The 26,156-nt window shown below is 53.2% G+C and overlaps 1 protein-coding gene across 50 annotated transcripts in view; it reads right to left on the bottom strand.

The window, feature by feature from the left end:
- The window catches only part of CELF4 (CUGBP Elav-like family member 4), a 284,439-nt gene that overhangs the window by 41,121 nt on the left and 217,162 nt on the right, over positions 1–26,156 (bottom strand). The gene's annotated exons all lie outside the window — the stretch shown is intronic.

Here is a 26,156-nt window from a genome sequence, read left to right on the forward strand (position 1 = left end):
GAGGCAGATAGATTTATGATCAACAGTACATAAATAGCAATAGGTAAATGTGGATGGATGGGTGGCTAAAATGTTTCTGAGGACTTCAAATAACGAGGTCTAAATGCAAAAGGTCAAAAAACTAGTCATGGCCACCCACACCTGCTGGGGTGTTGGCTCTCAGAAGAGCAAGGAACCCTGCTGTGCTCAAGACCTACCTTGAACCAACTTCTCTTTTGACTCAGGTTTCCTGAACCTCCACATCTTCTAATGGGTTGTGATTAAAACAGGACTGGTTTCCTATGGACAACTGCAGCTTCTCCTTGGTGTTCTATTATACTTAATGAGGACTTCCTTTCCTGGGGCAGGCATGTTTCATCTCCCCCAGAGATGCATGTTCCTCAAAGGCCAAGGCCATGCCCTCCAACCCCAAGCAGTTTGGGTCTGGAGTATGTCAGGCTGGACTGGCCTCACAGGTAAATGGCAGGTGTCAGCCCATATGGCACACACATTCATCCATCCATTCACCCCCTCCATCAGGGCCAATGCCTCAGAGAGGGCTATAGGAGCTGACACATCTTGAGCACTTGCCCTAGGCCAAGGACTACTCTGAGTACTTTAATTGTATGAGGTAGGTACCACTGTCGCCTACCTTTTACAGATGAGGCACAGAGATGTTTGGCAACTTACTAATGTCCCAGAGCTAATAAATAGTAGGGTCAGGATATGAACCCCAGTGGCCCAGCTCATAGCTCTCATCCACTGTGTAGGAGGTATTTGCCTGCCCTGCTTGCCAGGCAGCATGGTCAGGAGGCACATGGCTCTGGGAACTGGAAAGGGCTGCACAATTTGCAAGACATTGTTATTTCTAATGACTAATGAGATTGTGAGGGGAGTGTCAGTTTCCTCAAGAGAACAAACTGTTTTGAAGGGTGGCAGCATATTAACCGTTGCTGTGTGGCTGGCATTGCTAATGACAGAGGACCCTGCTCTCATCGCTTAAGGGGCCCCTTCAGGCTTCAAGTTGGTGATATTTGGTTACCAGAAAGTTCAGTTTACAGAGTGGCAGAAAAGGGAAAATTCCGTGTTTTAGAAACCTGCATGCTGGTTTCTAGACCTGCTGTATTATTACTCCCCAGTCAGGTTTGCAGTCAGTCCACAAAGGACATGCACATCACAGTGTGGGAGATACATGGAGCAGACCTGACCCATGAGGAAAAGTGCTTCCGAACTGGGGCCCAAAGTGCCCAGCTGCGGAAGGGCAGAGCAGGATAGGGCTGACAGAGGGGGAGCATTTCGAACCTGAAGAGGTGGCTGGGGTGGGGCGTCGTGATGGCTGAGGCCACAGGACACTGGACAGAGGCTGCCCTGCCTCCCTTGTCTGGGAAGAGTTGGGTAGGGAGGTGTGGGGATAAGGAAAGAAGCCTGCCATGGAAGCACAGAGGAGAAAATGCAAAGAATTTTACTCAACACAAGTGCCTGTTTGCAAGAAGCTGTAGAATCCTGTTTTGGAAACCAAGACACCCCTCCCACCAACAGATCTTGTGAGGGGTGGCTGGAGGTGACAAGCGCATGGGGCCCACTCTGCCAGGAACAGGTATGGCTGAGAGTGAAGGAGGAGGGTGAGGCCCCCAGCTCGCTGCCTGTTGCATCCCTGCCAGGCCCTCCTCCCTCTGCTGCAGCCAGACTCTGCTCTGGGGGGCAGTGCTAGCTGCTCTTCCAGATGTCCTGACAGCTTTGTGCCAGCTGGGCATTTCCGTACATTCTGCTCACTTCTCACCACCACACTTCAATGTAACATGGTAATAACCCCATTTGATAGATCAGTTAACTGAGGCTCAGCGAGGCTCACAGGCTCAAGTTCTCCAGGACGCTGAGTGGTATAGGCAGGTTTGCCACCAGGTGTCTCTGACAGGTGTCTTCTCTGGTGTGCAAAATTAAACGTGACTTAACACACGCTTGCCCTAGGACTTGAAATTTCATCTTTTGGGTTCTAGGTCTTTGGATTTAACACTGCCCTCCTCTAGAAGGATTTTGAAGTGTGGTGGCTAATGTCATATCAACATGATTGATTTTGCCAGAAAATGTCCAAAGGGACAAAGAGACCAGAGAAGCATTTAGGTCCTGTAGTACCTGAGAATGGAGAAGGAGACAGGAAGTATGAAGGGGCAGGGCCAGGAAAGGATTAGAGGGCAGGCACAGGGCTTGAAGGGAGAGTGGCTGGTGTCTGGGAGAAGGGCTAAGCTGGGTTAGAGGGAGGGGTCTGCAATCAGAATAGGGCCAGGTGTGCATGGGCAGTGGGAAGTGTGGGGTACAGCAGCCCCAGCAAGGAGCCCTCCACCCTGGGCTTAGGGTGAGGGAGAGGAGGCTGAAGAAGCTGAGGGAGCCAGAGGAACAGGAAGAGAAGAGGGGATGGTGCTGGCACTCGGCCTATGTTCCCCCTCGGTGGCCACAGGGAGTGCTGCCTGCCAGCAACATGCCACCTGCCCCACCCTGCTTCTCTCCTCGAGCTCTGTCTGCTGAAGGCATCAGAAATACTTCATTCCTACATAGATGTGACTATTTTTCAAATGCGTTTGGATGCTGTTGTGTTTTAAAAAGCACCAATTCATTTAAAAGCACTGCTGAATTCAAGGTAGCTTGTTGCCATTTTGCATTCTCTCAAACAATGGATACTCAAAGTAAAACATCTGTCAAGTGAGGGTGCTGATGAATTTTTTACGTTAAAAGTGGCTCTTAACCTTGAAAAGTCTGAGCCTGCTGATCCGAGGAGGGTGGTGGGGGCTCAAATTACAGAATGTGCCATAGCTGAATCTGAATCCTGGTGTCATCTCACCTGTATGACCTGTGTCACCCACCCAGAGGTGAGGATCATCATGGGGGGGCAGCAGGGAGCACCCCAGACCTGCTGTTAGGAAACTCACTTCTAGCTCTGAGTCCCCCCAAACTGGGACCTGGGCCTGTTATCTGCTCTTCTCTGAGCCTGATCTGCAAGCTCATCCTTTGGGCAGCCAAAAGAGTGAGTGTAATTGAGTCCTGGGAGTTTGTTAAGAACTATGAGTCAGCAATCTCTGCATGCCAGGAAGGAGCTTTCTGTCTTTCCACTATTGGGAAGCCTATCATAGTACCCACCACATGGTACATGCTCAATAAATGCTATTTGAACAAATAACAGTAACTCAAATATTAATGTGTAGTTAGCCTGTAAAAGCTCAAGGTTGGGGAGGGAGCCTGGCCCCATGCCCTGGTGTGATCAGGGTCTACCTGCAGCTGAGATAAAATGGGATCCCACCTTGGCCTTAGTGGCTAGGGGCTTGGATTTGTTTCCCATTGGCTGTGATCAGGTCTGTGACTGGGCAGGGGGCTCAGTCACAGCCCCCTGGTCACACAGCTGGGAATTGGGATAATTAGGCTTGTGGCAATGGGCTGATCTGAGGACCCAGAGAATGAGGCCATGGGGATTTAGAATCCTTCTGAATAATGGGTAACTCATTACGCAGTTACTTCCATTCATCCGCCTCCCTGACTCCTCTGCACTGGAGATATCCCTCCCAGGCCCCCAGGATCTACAGGTGTCGCTGGGAGCATCCTATTGGCCAACTCTATTCAGACAGCACCCATAATTAGACCCAGTCCTCTTTTCAACCTCTGTAAAAACTGACCAGTCCCAACACAGCAAGGCCTTATGCTCCCCTCAAACACTTTTGTCAGTTCTAGAGCAATAACAGTAGATTCTGAGCCAACGAAGTTTTCTTTCCAATATAGGCACAATTTATCAAGGCCCTCTGAAGTCTCAATCTGAAGGAAAAGAGGTTCATGGCGACAAGTCAGACCCTCTGTCAGGGGAAGCTGTGTGACGGTTTGGGGCAATCCCTCCTAAGACCCTCAAAGCCCCCTGCGGAAGTGCCCACCCATTCTGCCCCGGGCAGGGCTGTGCTTGCAGAGAGCTTCCAAGGACAGTAGCCTCTGCCTGCCTTTCCTCCTTCTCTGACACCCAGAAGTGACCCACACAGGCCAAGTACTTAGCACATTCCATGAAATGGAGGAAAGCTGCCTGGTTATTAGTGGCGCCTAATAATATTTGCATAGATTAACAGACTTTAATGTAATCATGCCACAATCCTGAGAAAATAATGAAGAAATCCATTACAAAGTCATAAAGTAACTAAGTCAATACAGTAATAATTTGATCCCATATTAGTAATAATTTCATCTCCTGCTGCAAGGTGATTTCACAATGTGTACTGTTTCTGGACACTTTTATAGATTACACCATTGTTTGATAATTAGTTAACAAAGTAAAAAATATATATTGCTGGTATTTTATGAAATGAATTAGTCATTAGTCTAAACTGGTAAGCTGTAATAAAACTTACTAAGATGGATATGCTGGATTTCTAACTTCTCTTCAAGTGGCCTGCAACCCTCTTATTGGCAAAACCCGGGGGCTTCCTGGTGGTAGTGGCTCAGGTGGACAGCCGGGTTCTGCAGGAACCCATGAAGGTGGCGGGTGTGGGAGGGTGTAGAAACCCAGCCACAGACCCAGTAGGTACCCTTCTCTGCCTCAGCTCCCTTCAGGCACTGTATTAGGCTGCCACAACAGAGTGTACAGACTGGGTGGTGTAAAGCAACAGGAATCTATACAGTTCTGGAGATTAGATGTCAGAAACCAAGGTGTTGGCCGGGCTATGATTTCTCTAAAGGCTCTAGGGAGGAGGATCCTTCCTTGCCTCTCACTAGTTTCTGGTGTTCGCCCTGGCTGTCCTTGGCTTGCAGCTGCATCACTCCAGTTTCTGCCTCCATCATCACATGGCCCCCTTCCTGTATGTTCTGTCTTCTCTGTGTTTCAATTTCCTCCTTCTTCTAAGGGCACTGATCTTATAGGTTTAGGGCCCCCCATCCAGCATGACCTTGATTATATCTGCAAAGAGGTTATTTCCAGGGAAGGTTACATTCACAGGTTCTGAGTAGATGTTAAGTTTTGGAGGGACACTATTTAACTCATTACAGGTACCAAGGGCTTTTGTGATCATGGGCTCCACTCCACCTGGAAGGAAGGAATAAACCAAATTACGCTGAGAGGCTCATGACTTCCAGATTGGCTGCTGGCAGACACTGGTTATTAGAAATCCATGGTTTCCTGAGAGGTTCTCTGATAAGCTAGAGGGAGGCCTTTGGACCCCATGAAACCATTGCCATTTCATATCTATGTGTATTTCTTGTGGAGAAAAAGCTCATAGCTTCCATCAGATTCTCAAAGGGGCCTAGAACCCTGAAAGATTCCTGTCTCATTACCATGTAAAGCATGTGGGGTACAGGAAGGGAGGGGCCACAGAAACCAATAAGCCAACCCACCCTCCCACCCACCAACCCAGAACTCCCTGATACGCAGTTTTACAAAGTATCTGGAATTGTCCAATCCCAACAGGAAGGTAGGTCCTGGGGTTTCAGAAAGGAAGCTGTTGAAACTCTACAATCACTGTGGCAAAGGTTGGTGGTGCAGGTATAGGGTCTCCCATGATCCTGGAATGAAAGCATCACTGGGGAGATGTCTTTAGATTCTGGATGGATTATCTAGCAGCCCGTCCTCCAGACCAACTGTGGCTCATGAGTAAATTTAAAAATCAGCTTCTGTGACTCCCCTCTCCCCTCTAAGTCCTTGATAAAAATGTTCAAAAGGAGGGCACAAAGACTAAGGCCATGGATGTCACCAGCGACCTCCTCCCTGTCCACCCAAGTCTAAGTTACCCTAGGCAATTTTACCCTTCACCTGAATTGGGTGACTTGATGCCAGGTTAGGCTTGCAACACCAACTTATCAAAACAGGTGCGCAGCCCCCCAACCTGGCTCACTCTGGGTAGAACCATAGTGGTTCCGAAGTCACCATCACCTCCTCCGAGAGCTCTCAAGCCACTAGCTTAATGAATTTATTCTAGAACTTTGCAAAGGGTTGTCTTCAAGACTGACATGCTGCCAATTTGGGAGATCCACCCTTCACCTTTTAAAAACTTGGACCTTTGTTAATTTCCAGGTTCTGTGCTGCCTCAAAGATGACCCACAGCAGCTGCAGGAGCCCATATGCTGATGAATGATCCACGCAGAGAAGAGCCTCTGGCTCTGGTCCAGCATCACCCCACCCCAGCCAAGGACAAAACCAGGGAGCAAGATCCACCCTCCAGCCTTTTCCCGTGGAGCCCCAGGCCTCATCTGGGCAGTGTGAGAGACTCTGTGAACTGAAACTAGACTGTGCAAGAGCTCCCACTTGGGCAAGAAATCAATTAGGGCGATATCAGCAGCAAGGGGGAGATAAGAAGGGCACAGGGGTAATCAAAGGCCAGACAACCAAAGGAGAGGCAGCTGGAAGGGGAGGGAGGGATAATTATAAACCTTTCTTCCTCTCTCATACTCTTTTTTTTGCCCATCAGTTTCACAGAGCACATCATCTACAAGGTATGACATGTGGGTGAGGACACTGGGAGGCCCCTGTCCACTGCCTGCCAAGGGCTCTTGAATTCCACCATTAGAATAATCTCTTTGGAGTTAGCACTGCTGTCTTCAAAATTCACTTTTAAAATGCAAAATCACTTTATCCCTGTAGTCACCCTCTAACTCTTCAACACGGGTTCCTTCATCAGAGCACGTGCTGCTGGCAGCTGCCTCACAGCACTTGACAAAATGGGACAATATTCCCTATAGAGATGGGGCATCCTCTTAGGCAGCTGACCCCTCCTAGTTTTGTCTCGGACACACCATCCTTTAAAATGATAAAATTTCCCAACAGTGAACTGTATATATCTTAACTGTATAATTTAGTAAGTTTTGACTAATCTAAACTCCATTGTAGTCCATGTCCTATCAAGAAATGGAACATCTCCCAGAAAGTTCCCTCATGAACTTTTCCAGAAAGCATCTTCAAGCTCCTAAAGGCACCCAATGTTCTGGCTTTTTCACCACAGTTTGGTTTTTTACCTGTTCTAGAACTTCGTGCATAATTTGTGTGTGTCAGAAGGTTAGTGAGCTCAGCCAGACCCTGCACTAAGTGCTGGGCGATCCCTGCCCCCCTCTGCCCCCTAGACTTACCCATTAGGGGAGAGGCCAGGCAGTAAGCCAGAGCCTCAGCTCAAAGCAATGGCTCCCGCATGTCAGCCAATGTTCGGGGTCAGGACAGGGTTCAGTGTGGCTGGAGTGGGATGAGAGAAAGGAGAGAAGGAGCGGGTGGAGAGGATGGGACAAATCCTTTTTAGGATCTTATAGACCATTTTAAAGTATCTGTGTGTGTTTGGCTTCTTTCACTCAATATAATGTCCGTGAGGTCCTGGGAGACCCAAGGACCCCTGGCCCACCGACTGCTCTGGCCTATAAGCTGCCTTCTCCAGGCACTCAGTGGGACCTGCTGGGCATTGGGCTGCAACGAGTGGCGTGTGGGTCCAGTGCTAACCATTCTCCTCCTGTAGGAGCTGGGCAGGGGGCTGGCCTGCACTGGGCCCAAGGGTTCTGCTCTCTCAGCACCAGATGAGCTAAGGATTAGAAGCCCCCACTGGAGTTAGCAGGAGATGCTTAGGAGAGTGGGCTCTCAACCCAGGGCCACCAGACCTTTGGAGACTATGGCTGAGCCATGGGGGCCAGGAGCATCTTCACGTGCACATAAAATGGCTCAAGGATGTGCAACAGCCTCCTCTTCCAAGGACCATAGTTTTATGTACCATGTGACCAATGGTCCAAGCCATACCCATCTTTCCTTTGTCACTGCAGTGACCCCTAACTGTCCCTTGCTGCCACTTCAGTGTCTCCAGCCTGTCTCCACACAGCAGCCAGAGTAAGCAGAGCATATCCCTCAGCTGCTTAAAGCCCCCCACTGGCTCCCTGTTTCGCTTTGAATAAAACCCAAAACTTTAAAATGATCTATAAGATCCTACAAAGGATTTGTCCCATCCTCTCCACCTGCCCGTTCTCTCCTTTCCCTCATTCCACTCCAGTCACACTGAACCCTGTCCTGACCCCGAACACTGGCTGACATGCTGAAGTCGTTGCTTTGGGTTGAGGCTCTTGCTTATTGCCTGGCCTCTCCCCTAACAGGTAAGTCTAGAGGGCGAAGGAGGGCAGGGATCGCCCAGTACTTAGTGCAGGGTCTGGCTGAGCTCACTAACCTTCTGTGGACCAAGTGAATAGATGAATGAGGAGCCTCCCTCAGTTTCCCAAAGGGGTCTGTGACCTAGAATGGTTAAGAATGTCTAAGCAGGACCAGAACAGGCAGGTCAGGGCTAGGTGGGCAGAGAGGGCTTGGGGGTGATCTCCCTCTAGTCCCCCATGCAATCACAGAGCCACAGGGGAGCCCGGGCCAAAGAAGCCTGTGGAGAGACCTGACCAGGCCCACCAGAGAAAGCACAGTGGAGAGAGGGGGCGCGGGTCTCGAATCAGCTAGTGAGGCCAAGATTTCCTTAAGGCAAAACATCTGAGTCTCTTAAAAGCACTTTTTGCAAAGACTTCCTTGATTTATATGTGGCTTCACTGCACCCATCTCTTGGCAGTTAGCTGAATGAAGAGGGAAAGGTGAACGCTCAGGCCTGGGTACCTCTGGGTTGTGAAGCTCATGGGCGTGATGCTCCCAGAGGCCTGGTGCTGGGACCAGGAATGAGGCAGCAACGGGACAGAAAGTGAGACTTGGGAGCCACTTGGAACCTTACCACTCAGAGTGTCATCCTCATGAGGACAAGGAGGCATAAGGAAGAGAGAGGGTGAAAGGAGGAGGGTCCAGGGCAGAGGCCGTGGGAGGGAGGAGTGAGGAAGGGGAGAGGCCAGTGGGCTGATCAGGAAGGCTCCGGCAGATGTGGCGGCTCCCACGGCCAGGGCTGCTGCCTCCGCTCCCGTACTCATTCCCTGTGTCACTTAATGTTTGCAGTTAAGTATTTACAGATATGTTCCCATGGCAACTGAGGCTTCAAAGTTACTCTGACAATTCTGTTTTCTCAAATGTGTTTCTCTGGTTGATTGCACAGAGTTTTCTGGAAGCTAGCCAGGCCGAGTGAGTCGCATTTCCAGCCTCGTGCTCCCATGCCTTTGACCTTCCTTCACCAGGTTCCAGGAGGGCCTGTGTGGTGCTCACCTCCCTCTCTCCTTCTAAACACACCCTACTGCGGCCCACCCTCCCCCAGCCACTGTCAGACTATCCTGGGGCCTGAAACTTGGAGCCCTCTCCCCTTCACCACCTGAAGCCTCAGTTTTCAGGGTCCAAGGCAAGTTGTCCTGTTACCAGGCGGCTGTCCCTCCCCAGTGTCTCTGGCCCACGAGGAAGACCTGAGCCCAGGGCTTCTCGAGGTTCCTTGAAGAAGGGGCCTGCCCCCTTTATCCTGGCACCTGGCCCAGGGCCTGCTATCAGGAGCTCCCGCTGTTGAAAACATTCATCGATTGCACCCCAGATGAGATCTGACCCCCAGCACTGTCTGATGGGTCCCTGACATGTGCATTCAGCCATTTATTTTCCCACCCCTGCTTGGGGCCAGGCACTGTGCAAGGTGCTGAGAAGCAGACAGGAACAAATAGAACCCCTACCTGCGTGGAGCTCCCCTTTAAGTAGAGTGAGGAGGAGGATGACTAAGCAAAGATCAGGTAGTGGTTTGTGCCACGATTAAAGTAAAACAAGGTGGCAAATGGGGAAGTTGGGCCTACCTTACGTGGCAGGTCAGGACAGTCCTGGGTGAGAGGGATGCCTAAGCAGAGACATGATGAGCAGTGGCATATGGGGCAGAGGGCACAAAGGCCTGAGCAGGGATGTTTGAGGCCAGGGGGCTGGAGTGGAGTCAGGGAGGTAGCAGGAGTGGGGAGGTAAAGGCCTTGGACTCCCCCCTGAGCGAGAAGAGGAAGCCTCTAGAGAGCTATGCAGTGAAAGACAAGCTCTGATGTGGCTTCTGTGTGGAGAATGGGCTGTGAAGGCACAGGTGGAGGCAGAGAGATGGACAGCAGCAGAGGACTGTCACCAGAGACAGAGGGAGAGGAGGGAGGGGAGGGAGCGGACAGGAGATGGAGGAAAACTGCCCCAACTGTCCCAGGTGAGGGGCTCCCATGGCCCCTGTGTCCTCACACACTTGTCCCTGCCTGAGTCCTCATCTCTGTCCTCCACCAGTCCTGGCAACCCAAGACAGCATGAGCAGCACTCCCCTGCCATTGTAGGTGCTCACTGGTGGCTCATCACTTTGGTTGCGTTTGCTCTGTTACCGACAGAGCATCACCAGAGGCAGAGATGGCTGCCTTCTGCAGCCCCCATGGGTAGCACCTGTCCCAGCAGCCAAGCTTACATGGTGAGTGCTCTGGGAGTTGCATCCCAGGACAGCCCTGCAGCACGGTTTCTCTCTCCAATTGCCCTAGGGGCTGCCTCATGCAAGGCAGAGGGTTGGACCAAATAAATGGTTTCCTCCAGCTCTGCCTGAGCTGCTTTTCCCGGAGGGCGGGGGCTCTCCTGCTCCATGTCGCCCCTCCTCCCATCCAATGAAACCATGTGGGAAGGTACTGGGAGCCTGAACCCAGGCCGAGCCACTGCTCTCTGCACACCCTGCTAGAAGCAAGAAGGTGCTGACTCTGCTAACGGTTCATTGAGTGGCTATATCTCTATTATAAATGATTTAAGTCACTGGCATTTAATTGATGTTATAAATATGATATTTATGACACAGCAGGGGAAATGATGCATTCTCTTGTTACTATACATTATGGAGCAGCATGTGTGTCTCTCTGCCATGGCATGCCTTCTACCTTCCACCTTTTACTTCCCACCTTCTCTCTGCTCTGCTTTCCTCACCACCACTGTCCAGACCTCCCGCTTGCTCTGGGCCTGGGCAGGCAGAAGGGAGGTAGGCTGTTCATGTGGGAAGGTGGGCCTGCCCTGGCTCTGCCACCTGGGCTTGGCTCTTTGGGGAACCTGCAGGAAAGTATGTAGGCTGGGGCTACTTTCTGATCCTCAGGGAACTTATGACCTAATTGAAGAGCAGACACACATGTACACATTTGTAAAGGATTGTGCAGAGGCTGGGAGAGGTCAGGGAAGGCTGATGCAAGGAGCAAAGGTTTTCTGGAGAAGGAAGGCTTTCAGTGGGTATTTGTGATGGGGCAGGACTTGGGGAAGGAATGCAGAGAGAAGGGGCTGAAAGCCAAGACTTAGAGAGTCATGCGCATCTGGGATCTGATTCAGTTGTTACCATTTAATTTTTGTGTGATTGTGGGCAAGTAGTTTAGTCCTTTCAAATCTCAAATGCCTCATTTGTAAAATGTGCATGTGATCTTATCAGTACAAGTAGAACCATCACCTTTTCTATTCTAGACAGCATACTTCTCTTAAGATAGCCATGCCACAAAGTGAATCACATTAGATTTCTTTGTTCTGGCTATTCCTAAGTAACTATGCCCACCCTATACGTGAGATGGAAGGGATGGACAGCTGGGGCCAGATTGAGGGGGAAAGGCAGTCAGAGGAAATAAGAAATAGGGAAACATTCTAGACTCTTGAGCATGGGAAAAAAGTATCAAGTTGGTTTGAGGAATGCCAATCTGATGGAGATTCGTGGGGTGTCATCGTGGGAGGAACTGAAGGTGGAGAGTCAGACCAGGATGGTTGCTGGCATCCATCCTATCCCTTGCTACTGTTTGCTCTGCCCTGTGACACCTTCCTCTCTGTAGGAGCCTCATCTCTTCAGACTGGTCTCATGCTCATTTGCCCCCCAGCCACCCTTCTAAGGACCCTCTCAGGCAGCAGCAAGAATTCCACTAACTGCACTTGGGTTCAAAGCCAGGTCATGGATGCCAACCCATTGCACCTTCTCCACAAGCCCCTTTTCTGAGCACTGGGAGCCCTTACTACCTCCCTCCCCTTCACATGCCCTGAACTCCTTTGTGGAAGGCCAAGAAGCTGCCACGTCCCAGCCCTCAATCAAAGACTAACCAGCATTGAAGGATCCTAGTTTCTATATCTGAGGGCAGCGGTCTTTCAAAACTGTGGATGATTCTAAAAACTCAGGAGATCCAAAGAGTTGGACAGTCCCCAGTCATTTTGTTGGCTTTGGAATATATGTTGACTTTCATAGTAAACAAGTTGGATACTGTGGGAATTTGGGTCATGTTAGGAAAAGTCCCAAGAATACACTGGAAGAACTGTCTGATGCCCACTGACCTCTCCATCCTGGTGGGGATGGATGTAGTGACCAGCTTCATGCCCCTAGCACCTCAGAGTCCCCTCCCCCACTCCCTGCTTCCACCCTCTCCTGCTGCTGGCAGTAGCTGAGTCCTCAGTGGATGGGAGAGTGGAGGTCCTGTCAGTATGGACAGGACTGGAGCCCACTAAAGGACCTCCTCCTTGAAAGGGGCCAGAAGCCTCACACTGCCTCTTGCCCCTTCTCACTGTGGCAGGCAGCCTGCCTAGCAGTCACTCATATCAGCAGACTGGGACAAGTTCATGGCCCCTTGGGCCCCCTTCTGGTGGGGAGACAAACTGTACAAAGGGCAGACTAAGGCAAGCTCACCAAGAGGGAGGACACAAGTCAGAGCCACGAGGTAACTGGGTAGCCCAGAACCTCCAGCCCAGGTTTCCCGGAGGAGTGGGAGAGGGAAGGACATGACTAGTGCGGACAGAAGCACGGGGGAGTTCCAGCTGGGAGGCACAGCAGAGTGTCCTAGGGGCTGCTGGGGTGGGGAACGGGTGGGCTGAAGAGGTGTGTGGTGTCCGCAGGGCTGGACCCCGCCCTCCCCTACCAGCTTTGCTTCTTCGTCCATCCTCCTTCCAGATGAGTGCTGCTGACAAGGAGTGCCCAGAAGCAGCAAGGGGCACAGGCTGTCTGAGGGACAGGGCACACCAGCCAGGTCAGGGCAAACGGTGAGAAATGGAGATGTGGGAGAGTGGAGTGTGCGGGCTCCACCCTGCAGGAACTGGGGGCCGTTGGGGGGTGCTTAGCAGGCAGGAAACTGAACACTATGATAGTAGTCAACTGCAAGGAGAATGAATGAGAAAGCCAGGCTGATAGAGGGCTGTGGTGAGCAACTGTCCCCCTTCCTGCCACCCAGTGTTCTCAGAGTTTCCTCTTAGCCAGGTGCCCTGGGGTGAGAGCCAGCTCAGGCTGGGGCTGGGCACGGAGGCATGTAGGCATGGGGTGGAGCCTGAGGCCCCCGGAGGGTGAGGCTGGGAAGAAGAGCAGCCTGCTCAGGTCTGGAGGGGCCCTGGCCTCACCCACCTCTTGGCTCCCTGTAAGGCAGGCCGGAAACCTTCTCTGTAATAGAGATTAACATTTGAAATCCATTCCAAGAGCTCCTTTCCCCACTCCCCATCCCTCACTCCCTCCAAAAAAGGAAAACAGTCGTTGAAATTGAAAAATGGTGCTCAGTGAAGGGTTTAAAGACATTTTGAATTTAAAATATATTTTAAAGGTCATTTTCTGCAGTAATTATGTCATAATGGTGGGGCTCTTAGCAAAGGCAGAGTCCCACAGTAATATTAGATCAAATGGAAATGGTGAGAGCTTGGGTGTCTTGGAGCCCTCAGAGCAGGGGGTGGGGGGTAGAAAGGGGCACAGCACATCCTCTCTTTATAGCCAGCATTAGGGCCACCACTGCGGCTCCAGGAACAGGGAACTACACAGTCAAATGTGCCCTGGCACAGAAGGGTCTGGACTTTTGGGGTTCACAGGGACTCTCCTGTGGGGGTCTGGCCTCCTGCCTAGTGGGACATCTTGCCTTCCTACCTCCTACCCCCACCCCCCACATAGGCACTTTCCTTTTGCTTCCAGACACCCATTCTGGGGGCACTCCTGGTAGCAGGCTCCCCAGTCCATTCCAGGGTGAACTCGGTGTGGGAGCGGGGGAGAGGCTCATTAGAAGACGTCCCTGGCTCGCTGCTCCGCTGTGAGGTGAGCACCAGCTGTCTGCCAGGCTTGTACCCACTGCTTCGTGAGCTGGAAACTGAGCTTGTGAAGAGCCTGTATCTCTGCAGTTCTTGACCGCGACTGTGGTCCATATTTTATTGAATAGACTGAGGATAAGACTACACTGGCTACTTACTTCAACCTCAACTTCTCTATCCTATATCCGTGACAAACAAACGCACCCACCCCCTGGCTCACTTTTCTCCCTTTCAGCAAACGCACCAGTTTTCTGCAGGGAGCCTCTCCCGTACAAACGCTTGTTGAAGCATTGCATTAATAGCACCCACAGTCACAAACTTAGGATAGCCTGGAAGGGCTCACCAGGCCCCAGGGGGTTCCAGGAGAAGGCAGGCTGACAGGCTGTGGGGAGAAAAGACAGAGGGTCAGGGCAGTGGGGAAGGGGTAATCTGGGTGTGTAGAAAGAGCCAGATCAGGGCCAGTTGGAGGCAATTTAGGAAGGCTTCATGCAGGAAGTGCGGGCATGAACGCAAACCAACAAAAGAATGAGGAATCAGGAGTTCTGAATAAAGTAATAAACCGGGGCCTTGGCCTCTCCCAAGCCATGAGCAATGCCAGCCCAGCACAGGAGAGGAGGGCGCGCTCCTCCGGCTTCTTTGGGGTTGCTGAAGGCGGCAGAGCCCCACGGTGCAGAACCGGACGATGGGGACAGTGTTCTCTGGGCGTCAGCCCATCTTCCGCTACCCTGTCCCTGTGAGTTTTCTTTGGGGCGGTTGGGGAGGAGCAATCAACCTGGCTGTGGTGCCCTCTTCCCGGCGTCCCTGAGGCTGACGGCGCGGAGAGCGGGCGCGTGGATGGCCTAGGAGGGCGGTGCCGCTGGGGGCCGCGGTCCCCGGTTCCCGCAGGCGAGCCAGCGGGGCGCGAGGAAGGGCTTGGTGGCCTCGTAGCCCGGGGCCAGAGCCCTGGAGGCGGCCGTGGGAGGGAGGCAGGCCGTAGGAGGGGAAGAGGCGAAATATAAAAATATCTGCGAGAAGCGCAGCGCCGGGCTACAGTGTTATTAAACTAAAGCATCTTATAAAACTCAAGCCATTAATAACAGGCTGCCGCCATGTCGGGGTAATTTATTCAAATTGCGGGTCCGGGATGGAGGAGCAGATGTTTCGGAGCTGCTGGTGTCAAGGCACGAGTTCCCAGGGAGGAGGCGGGCGGCGCCGCGCGGGCGGGGGCGGGGGCGGGCAGCGGCCCTTCCCGGCCGGGGCGCGTCCCGCGGGCCTCCAGGAGGTGGCGCCCTCTACGTCTGCTGCCGGAAGGCAGCGGGACGCGTCCGGTGGAGGACAGCTCATTTAGTTCAACAAGTGCTGGGACAGAAATCCCGAGGGTGAGGACTGGCACGCAGGTCTCTCTGCCTGGGACTTCTCTGTCCAAACCCCAGTCAACTGAAATGCCACCTCTGTTCAACGTCCTCCCTGTTTTTTCCAGACCTCCAGCTTGGTGCTGGCAATGACAGGGGCCTGGGTTCCTTCCCAGAGGTAGCGACCTCCGACCAGCAGTGACCCCCGCAAGTTAACCTCTGGGCCTCAGCTGTCCCATTCAAACAATGGAGCAGTAATCTATGAGTCACGGGGTAGGGAGAAGAGGACCTGCCCCATGCAGATGGCCGTGCAGGGCACTTTGCCCTCAGGACTACACCTTATGGCCCTCACTTGTGGTTGACTTGGTGCTTTGATTCCAGGTCTTCTCCTGTCTCCTAATGGCTTCACTGGTTTTACCCCAGTCCCAGTCAGACTGTAAATGTGCTGTGGCCAAGAATATGTTGGTGTGCCCTTCTGTATAGGCTGTGGGCTGCAACAGTGGCAGTGAGCAACAAAGCTCCCACTGGCCTTCCCTTGAACTCAGCCCAGTCCCCTGGATTTTGGCCAAACCTGGGTTGGGTCTAGTGGAGAGTCAGGGCCTCAATCTGGCCACACTTACGAGGACAAAGACCAGGAAAGTCAGTTGGCCCCTGGGCTTCTGCCAAAACCTCTGTGGTTGAATGCCTGTTGACCTGATTTTGCCTTTTTTGGCAAAGCAAACATCTCCCCTGAGAAGCTGTTTCTAACTCTAATTCATTCCCCCCAGGAGTGTCTGATGTGGGGGTGGGGAGCATTGCTCATGATGTTTTCATGCTGTGAATCTGAATCCTCACCAGGAGGGAAACAACAAAAGCGCCCAACAAACTCTGGGTGCCCTGGCTCACTACTTAAAATGGATGAAAAGAGATTTCCTTCTTTCTCTGCTTGCTGATGTGGATGCCTGCTACGGAGCTGGCTTCAAGTGGGGCCTGGCACAATCAAGGGATGATCTGTAATGCTGCCCTCAGGTGTCCAGCCTTATGCTTGGGTTCCATGCCCGCTGTAGAGAAGAGGCCATCAGTGCCCTCTGATGGCGTGCTGGGGTGAGTGGCAGATGGATACAAGGGTGACACTGGAAATGTCCCAATTGGAGGCAGACACATCTCCTCACAGGCCCAGCCCCGATGGTGCCACCGTGACGTCATGAGAGGAGAATGAGGAGGCCCACACAGGGCTGACCTTAAATGACACTGCTGGAGTAATTTTCTGCTAGGGAGAGATTGCTGAAGCAAATTCCATCTTTGGCAGGACATCAGTGTGTTTGTCAGATGCCGAGGACCAGGGACCAAGCCATGAGGCTGTCATTGCCATCTCTGTGGTTTGGCCTGGGGACTGCCCTGACACGGCAGTGGAGGGGTTACTGACTGTCAGAAGCACGGTCGAGACTACGGGGACCACCAATAATGCCCGCCCCCTCCCCAGGAGAGATGAGGATGGCAGGAGAGGGATTGCTCCTCCAACTGCTACCCTGGGCCTCTCCCAAAGGGCGCCCTGCCTGCCTGGCTGGGAGGTCAGGTGCAACAGCTCACCCAGGCCCCTGCCCCAGGCTGTGGGACTTCCTCGTAACTCAAGGCTCATTTTGAAACGAAGGAGAAAGCAAAGCCCCACACTCGTGGGGCAATCAGCGCACTCTGTGATGAATGGAGCCTGTGTCACTCAGTGAAAATGAATATTTCTTTGCGATAATGGCCAGATGGTAGCAACTCTCCGATCCAAATTAAAACATGCATGATAAATGCCAGGAAAACAGAGGAAGACAAAACCCCAACCTGGAGTGATTCTCTCTATAAATCTTCCCCCAAGCCCCCCGCCCCCACCACCATGGCAGCCCTGCTAATAGCCATTAAATTATTAAGATGCGCCGCAAGGAGAATGCCAATGTCAGTGGCACCTGCCCCACTGCCCACCTCTGCCCCCTGCCTATGGACCTGACTGTGCAGAGGCTGGAGGGCTCCTTTTAGGCCATCAGAGAGCAGAGATGGTGGAGAAGTTTCCTGCTCAGAGACACCAGTGGGAGTCTGGCCCCATGGTGCCAGCACCAAGGGAGGCCTTCTGAGGCCTGATGCTCTACAGAGGGGAGAGCACGGCTGCCCCCAAGGAGGGCACAGTCTCTATGGAGAGATGAGGAGCTAACACCCGTTGCCTGACTTTGTGGCTCAGACAGCGGTTCTGAGCTGCAAAAACCTGTGAGGAACAGCTGGAGAAAGCACTAGAGCAGGTGGGCCCTGATGAGAGCTCTGGCCACGTGGCACTGGGCAGCTGGGAAGGGTCAGGGAGGACTGTCCAAGGGCAGGCGTGTGCCTGAAAGTGGGGGTATATTTGGAGGTTTGAAGGCAGCAGGTATTAGGGAGGGCAGAGGCAACTTTGGGATTTGTATTTCATGGTGACAATAGTGCTCTTGAACTTCCGGTTTAATTCTCGTGTCCCATGCCCATCTCCCCACAGCTGGAGGCTGCATGGGTCTCTCCTTGGTCTCCATGACACCCGCTTCAGTCCTCCCTACGGGTGGTACTTTTCCTGGGTCCAGCTTCCATAAATCACCAACCTCTTCCATAACCTCCAGGACTCCCCATCATTTTCTAAAAAAATCCTCACTGAGCGATTCTTAGAGCCTTTTCCTCAGGCCACCTGGTTTCCTTACTTTCCCTGGACAGCCACTATGCCATGGGGCCTGCACTCCTTGTCTCACCTGAATCTCCTCCAACAGGAAGCCTTCTCGGAAAGCCTTCCCTGGCTGCTCCAGCCTGTGCAGCTCCCCCCTCTGCCAGCTGAGGCTCACTGTCTCTACTGCTCATCTGGTGCTCATGAGGCCATAAACTGATCTCACCACCAGACTGCAAGCTTCTCTAGGGCCTGGAGCTCAGCAAAAGCTGGAAGGTGTCTTCCAGGGACCCCATGCATTTGTCTTTCATGGTCAGCTCTCCAAGGGCAGGGACCATCTCTGAAGTTTTGAGTCCTTGCTTTTGGCCATTTATGTAGATAGAGCCTTAAACCTCCTAAGACACCTGGGCCAGTCACCAGTGCTGGGATGTGGCATCTGTTATGCAGGGGTCATGGATCTATCTCTGATCTGATCAAAAAGAAAACTTGTGCTGGCCAGTCCCTGCTGACCTCTAGCCTCTGCAAAGCCTTCCTCCTCACTGGGCCCAGACACCCAGATTGGCTCTCCTCTGCTGGACAGACATAGTTCTCCACCTGCTGCTCCCAACTGACCCTCCATGTTCAGAAGGGCTACAGACAAGCTTGTCCTGCTGCTGACTGGGTCTGCACCTGAGCTCTCGGGATCCTCCACCTGTGCCTCGGCTCAGGTGATTTTTCCCACCTGGGAAGCTCTGCCCTTCCTCAGGCTGTCTCCCCTCTGAAGGCCAAATGTCACCAGTCCTGATCTCTGGTCCACGCAGTCTCTCCTGCCTCCCCCCACCTCCACTTCCCGGGCACAGCCTCACCGCTCCCACGTGGTTCACAGGCTCTTCCAAATGGCAGGGTGGGGCAGGGGCCAGGAGGGCTCTGGATGTCAGGGCTCGTGGATGTCAGGGCTCACTCCATGCAGCGCTGAGGACTGCCTGTGACATTCTCTCTCATCTTGCCCATCTCCAGAGGAAGTGGGATCTTCCTCTTGCATGCCCACACAGTGCCCACAATAGGAAGCCATGAGGGCCATGCTGGGGAGGGAGCGGAGGGCTGTGGTTCCCTCACTCTGTCATTCCTATTCCTGTCATCAGCCCCTTCAGCCTGGGCACACACGAGGCAGCTTTTAAATATCATCCAAGAGCCCATTTGCAATGATTAATATCCCATTTCCCCTGAAACAATCCTTTGCTAAATTACCCGGGGCCAGAGGGAATTTGGCGAGAAGCCCGTGAGTCTCAACTTAACTTGCTGAATGGATTTGAAAAACCTCAAAAACAAAATGCAGATCAATCAACACCCCTTCCCTCAGCTGAAAACCTAAAGTCCATTTAAACTCAGGAGGCTTGCAGTTAATTATAATTTCACACCTATGGCAGGAGTTACCAAGGTGTTTATAATGTGTGTCTGCCCTACTGGAGCCTCCGTGGGCCCCTCCCCAAGGACCCTTCCCACCAGCCGCCTCCTTCCCCAGCCGCAAAGACCTGTCTTCACACCGCTGCTGTTTGGGTTCAATTGTGTAAACTAGAGGAGCTTCCTAGATTTAAAAATTTTCTTTTTAAAAGGGGTTCGGGAAAGAAAGGAGACAAGATTCTTTAAGTTTTAAGTCATAAGGAATAGGGATTATGGAGAATAAAATCCCAGGGCAGGAGAACCTAACGGTTGGAAACACTTAAACAAAAGTCAGAGGGATTGTGGCCAGATATGTGGCAGAACCTCCTGCCGATCAAAGAAGCCATGCCCTGGATGGGCCCCTTGGCCTGGTGATGAGGTGTGTAATCCTCCAGCCCTTTCAAAAGGCAGACAGACAGCACAGGGCCTGGCAGGAAGGACTGCAGGAGCCCCTGCCCCGGGCTGCTCCCTGAGCGCCTTGAATGCCTGGGCCGTACTGTTTCACGCCTGACACGAACTTCCCAAGCTGTACACTGTACTGTGGTTCCTTAAACATCAGTCCAAACTAAATCAGAGATCCAAGTGCATGAAAGATCTGCTGGGACAATGACTTAAGGGAATACATTACAATCTACAGCTTGAGAAATTCGGGTGGGAATAGGATAGGAAGAGCTGACAAAACAGGGTTTCTAAGCAATGAAGGAGGCTGAGAGACATTGTGGAGTTGCTTTCTTCTTGACAGTTTATAAAAATGGGAGGGGCTGGGTGAGATGCAGACCCACAGGGGAGGGTGGACGCTGGGGCCTCTGTAGGCCTCAGGGGTGCTATGTCTAGCTAGGCCTTTAGCTATCTCCCAGCCAAAGGTTCACCATGACTCCTTGTTCCTGGTCTCTGGGACATAGCTGTGGGATGGGAGGATGCTACCCCAGTGAACTGAGGATACTGCTGTCTACAGCCTCTGGTAGTGGGGTGGGCAGATAAGGAGACACACCCCCTACAATGCATTCATGTTCACATGCACACGCACTGCCCGGCCTCCAGGGGCAACTGTGGAGACACAGTGAGGGGGCAGATGAGTGTGGAGTATCTTCTGCATTGAGATGCAGACTCCTTCTCCTTTAGGGGGCTGCTTTGGGGCTTCAGTCACACACCCTCTGAGCTGAGGTAGGGTGAGCACCACTCATTCTGGGATCTCTCAGGCAGGGTAAAAACCAGAAGTCTCAAAGTAGAGGTCAGGATGTGCTGGACCCAGAGGAAGGCTCCTGATGCCCCAGAGAGACAGGAAGGCTCAGGTGGAGGGGCTCACACTATGGGACTTGGCTTCCAGACACACGGCTGGGCTGCTGTGACTGCGCACCCCCCAGAGGAGCCTCACCCAGGCAGTCCACAGGGGCTCCACACTGTCCTTCAAGCCTTTTCTCACAGCGGCCCCCTTCCCTCTCCCCCTGCATTGTGTCTCTGGTCAGGGGCTGTCTAGAGTAATGCTTTTTTTTTTTTAGACTTAGTTTCCTACCATGTTGGTACACTTTCAGGTTAGTCTTCAATGAGCTGTGGCCCTGGCCTGTTACCTTTATGTTTCTGTGGCCAACTCCCCCACCCCCTCAACCCCTGGGTCAGGGGCTTCCTAGCAGAGTCCGGATGGGTTTCTGTTGGCCCAGAAGCTTTTGTCAAGTGAGTCATTTGTTGCCTCCCAAAAGTGGAAAATTGAAACTTTGTATATTACGTTTTCATACAATGGGACCAGCCTCATATCCATGTCATCTAAATGTTTACGTTACCTACCTAGAGTATGGGACTAAATAGCTAGAAAAGTCTGGATTTGAGAGGTCCAGCATTGGGAGGTCAGCAGAGTAGCCTGCGTCTCCTAGGGCCCCAGGACGTGGCAGCAGCAGGGAGTGCTCCCCACCTGTGCTCACTCCGCTTAGCTGCTCTCCCTGGGCTCCCTGACAGCACGGTGCCCATGTCTGTTTAGATATAAAATAATGCTTGGAGGAGAAATGAGGAACATAATAGGATTTAAAAAGCTGCAGGAACTGATGGGGCTACAGATGGTGGAGGGGCTGGAAGGACAGAATCAGCCATGGTTTTATGGTAGGGAACGTGGCCTCAGGGAGGGCCTGGGATCAGCATTCACAGGCACTGTGTCCAACCTCATTAGCTGGCCCAGCGGGACTCCACGCCCACAGGAGTGCCGGCCTGGGTGAGGGAGGACAGCTGCCCTGAAGATACCGCTAGGTGACCAGGGAGCAGCGACAGGCTGTGGAAACCCCGCCTGGCTAGAGGACTGTGCCTGCATCTGCCCTGAACTGAGTGGAAACGAATGACTCACAAGCTCTCACCTGTCCCAGAGCTCCCTTGCCTTCCTTACCCTGCCCAGGTCCCACCAGAGACACGCCGACACAAAAGGCAGAGACGAGCTGGTGGTGGGAAGCAGACATGGGATCAAAGGTCAGGAAATACAGGGGGGAGGACGTGGAAGCTGCTGTGGGGTCCTCCAGCCCACGTGCTCCTGAAGGACTCAGGGGAAGGGTCATAAAAGTTCTTTCATGCCTAGAAGCTTCCCTGGGGATCCCTAGATAGTAGCTTATTGCAACTACCCCACCAGATTCCCCTTCATGGCTGGAGCTAAGGGCTGCTCCCCTGGACCTCTCCTGAGCCTCCCTGGGCCCTGGAAACCCTGTGGGGGACAAGAGGGTTTTATAATGGGGGGCTCAGCCCTGTGTCTGAGTCCACCTGAAGCCCTTCCATGGTCATCAGGCCTCTGTCCAGGCTTCTCTCTTCTCTGGGCCTGACAAAGACTTCCTCTGAAAAACGCACCCTGATGGGAGGGAACTTGGGGGCCCCCAGGTCATTTTGGCCATGACCTTCCTCCAGCTGGGACCTCACAGGTCCAGCTGAGGCCTGTGTCAGCCGCACTGTGTCTGTGTGTGTGAGCAGCTTCCAGTTCTGGGCCTGTGGTGGGGCACCATTGTTAGGCCGGTGTACGGCATGCTGGGGAGGGTGCTGGTGGTGCAAGTGCATCCTGGGCTCTGCCAGGCACAGTGTGGATGAAGCCCGCATCAGCTAAAGCTTCTGATCTGTAATGGTTACTGGGAAGAGGTGGGAGGTTTTTGGTGATGGGCAGGGGTGCTTTCTAAGGACCAGGAGACACAGCACGCACCTGCTGGTCTGTCTGGAAGTGGTTAGCTGGGGCGGGATCAGGCCAGTGTCTGCTATACCTGGCTCAGATCACAGCCACTTCTTGTTCCCTTCAAGGGCCCTACTTGGCTACTGACCTTTCTGAACCCTTTGAGGGCACTGGGCACATTCTCCAGCCCCTCCAGTCCTGCACTGGGGGTCCCTAGGCTGCTCAAGGTGCTCAGAACCTGACTGCCTGAAAGGAGCCCCTACAACCTGGCCACAGAAGCCTCAGTTGCTGGTGGTGGGGCAGAAGCCTCAGTTGCTGGTGGTGGGGAGTGCTTGTCCTATCTTTCAGCCTTAGAGCTCACCTGGGTGAGACCAGGGAGGACAGAGAGGGGGTCAGAACTGCAGGGCAGCGTGCTGTGGCCACCCGTCCAGATGCTGAGAGGGAAACCAAGAGGCAAAGGGCCCCTGCAGCTGTGGAGACCCAAGCCAAAAACTGACCATGAACCTGCTCTTGGGGTGGGGGTACATCTGCCAGCCAGGAGGCAAGGGACATCACAGTGCATGCCCTAGGGAGTGTCCTTACCGCTGAAATGGGCAAGGCAGGTGGGGGCTGCCCTCCACCCAGTTCCTCTCTGTCCCAGGCTTCCTCACTCCCCCAGGTGATGAATTGGCTTGCTTGCTGGGGGCGAATCTGTGTTTCAATACAACTTGATCCAGCGAGTTCTGAGCACTGAGCTGACAGATGGCTCCTGGGGAGGCTCTTTCTCTTTTTGCGTTTCCTTCCCTGCCTCTCTGGAGCCCTGGCTCTCAGTGGTGGTAGCAGGGTCATCTCCTCTCTTCCCGTTCGGGGACATTACAGCCACGAGACCCTCTCTCTGCCTGCCCCCCCTCCCTGCCACACCCCAAATCATTGGCTCCTGTTCCTGACTGAGACAAGCCCAACCCCTTTGCTTTGTGTTCAAGGCCCCATTTTCACTTCATGATCTCACCGTCTCCTGCCAAGTCTACACCTCTTGGTCCAATTCCCACCTCCTCCAGGAAGCCCTCTCTGCCACAGTTAGCTCTCTCTTCTCCGACCCCCTCCAGACCTGGTCTCTCATGTCTCATGGATAGGTCCAGAGCTCCTTGTCCAGCCTGGCCCTGCCTCCCTCACTGAGGAGCCTGCTCTTCTCCCCTCAGTTGCCTCAAGAATGGGCCTAGAGGCCTGGCAAATGCTGTGGCACCTTCCCACTGCCCCTTGCATCCAAGTAAGTATCCTGGGAGTCAGAGGAATGCGCAGCACCCTGGTGCTGGTGATTGAGAGACAAGGGTTTGAATTCTGACTCTGCCACCTTCTAGCTGTGTGCCTGGAACAGGTTACCTAGCCTCTGGCCTTGGTATGTACCTTTAAGCAGGGCCAATAACTTCTACCTCCTGAAGCTGATGTATGGATTACACACACTGTTTAAATTCACAGCCATCAGTGGGTGCTCTGTAAACAGCAACTCTGTTGGATTATGAGTCCTCCTATCTTTGGGTGAGGGGTAGGAGCCCAGAGAGGGTAGGCCTGAGCCAGAGCTCATTTGGGACAAAGCAGGACGAGACTCCTGGACCACAACAAGACTGGCCATGCTGTACTCTCCCTGGGGAGCCTCAGCTGAGCACCCAGCCAGCCCCTCTTCCTTATGTCAGGTGCATTCTGGACACCTACATCCACTCCGGCCTCTCTGGAGGTAAGGCTGGAGCCAACCCCATACCTGAGGAAAAAGAACTGGTCTCCCTGGCCATTTCTGATGGGATGGTGGTCTGTTAGCAGCAGCTAGCAACATCAAAGACTGGAACCCTGGAAGTTAAAAAACTGCCCCTACACACAGACCTCCTGCCAACACTCCTCCATCCACGTGTCCCCTGACTCCTCTTACTCTGACTGTGGGCTGATGTGACCAGGGGATGCTTCTAGAAGCATGAGATTTGAAACAAGCTGGCATCCTGATGTGAGTGCAGTGGACTTCAGCCTTGCTTTGTGGTGGTCAAGGCCAGAAGGAGCCTGCCTCCTGCACCCCCACCACAAGGCCCCCACATGTACCCCAAATCCTAAGCAGAACATACATCTCCATGTGCTGCTCATGAACATTTGGGTGCACCTGGAGTGCAATTGGTGGTCCTAAGGGCATATGGGTGCCATGTTCTCAGGGCCTTTGGGATGCTGTATCCCCTGGGGACAGTTTCTGGAGCTGGGACAGGAGGACCAGGGGTGGGGCAGAGCCACTCTTTTCCTCCCGTGCCCAGCTGCGCCGCCACACCTTCCCAGCTCCCTCCCTCTACCCCCCAGCCCCTCACCTTTCTAGCTCTTCTTTTCCTCCTCCTCCCTCCCACCCCCTTCCTTCCTTCCCTACCTTGATCCATTCCCATTTCTTTCTCTTTTTTAACGTTCACCTCTCCCCCATCTTCTCCCGCGTAGTAGAAGTATTTAATGGATATTAAATTACTTTAAACTGACTTTTTTTTGTTTGGTGGTAGTGCTGACTCAGAATCATCTCCCTGTTTAATACTGACTATGCAATTAATAGATAGATGTTTAGGTTTGGCTCTCTTGTCACCTCTTTCTACTGCAGGAAGAATAAAAGAGCTCGGCGGCAAGTGTCAGCAGCAGGAGATACACGGGAGAAAGGAGATGAGGTCAGCGACTCAGAGTCTGAAAGCTATTGCCTCCAAGGAAGTGAAGGAGAAGAGGGTTTGCATTAGAGCACAGAGTGGCCTCCCTGGGCAAGGGGGTTCCCAGCACCTCACTCCAGTTCTGGAGAAATCTGCCTGGACTTGGAGCTGTCTGCTCCACACCAGAGAGGCCCCTTGTTCCCTCCCAGGGACCTCCCTCTGTGTTCACACTGCCCAAGTTCTCCAGGTGTGGAATCTCCCCTCCTTCAAGTCCAGCACAGGTGCCAGCTCCTCCGAGGCCTCTGGCTGCCACCACCTCAGGGACAACAGGGGCCACTTACAGTTCGAGCTACCTTCCTCTACACAAGGCTGTCTCCCCACCAGGGTGAGGCTCTTTGCTGCCTCCTGGCCCTGCCACGTGAACAGAGCGAGTGCTGCAGGTGAGTCACTTCACGATGGGGGACCAGGCCCAGGTGGTCGGTGGGCCTGCTGCCCAGAGGCCATCTCTAGGAGAGGCCCCTGGCCCTGCCACACGCCCCCGAAGAGGAGCTGTGCATGGGGCAGGGTAGCACCCCTTTCCCTGCCAGGGCATGGTACCTGGCACTGGGTGTTTGAGGAGCCTCTGTGGGCAAAGAAACTGAAGTAGCTGGAATGCCCAGAGAGGGGCAGAAGCAAGCAGCGTGAACCCGGCTGGCTTTGCTCACCTGGTCCCTGCACACTTGAACCATTTTACCCCTCAGCTGACCCACCTTCACTGTTGGGGTCCTCAGGATACAGACCTCTCAGAGTGCACAGAGGGTGTGTCTGCACCCTGGGGCATGGGGTCCTTTGGGCACCACCAAGACACCAGTGGGGCTCTGGTGGGTGGGATCTGAGGCCCAGGTCGGAGCGTGCTGGGAGACCACATGTTGTGCTGGTGGCCATACTATAGTTCCCTCAGGACAAGGATCTTGACTCTGAATTTGCAAGTTGGTTTTGCCTGTGTTACTTTTTGCTCTTAATTTCCTTGAAAACTTTTTTGGGGAAAGGAAGGATGATGGAGAGAGAAATTCCTCAGTGTCTGGCTGAGTTAAGAGGAGAGTGACCTGTCCAGGCCCAGGCAGGGAGAGCCAAGGGGCAGAGGTCCCTGGCCTGGCATGGTGTGGCCATG

The sequence above is a fragment of the Manis pentadactyla genome, chromosome 6, assembly GCF_030020395.1.
Source record: "Manis pentadactyla isolate mManPen7 chromosome 6, mManPen7.hap1, whole genome shotgun sequence".
In the NCBI taxonomy this organism is placed as follows: domain Eukaryota; kingdom Metazoa; phylum Chordata; class Mammalia; order Pholidota; family Manidae; genus Manis; species Manis pentadactyla.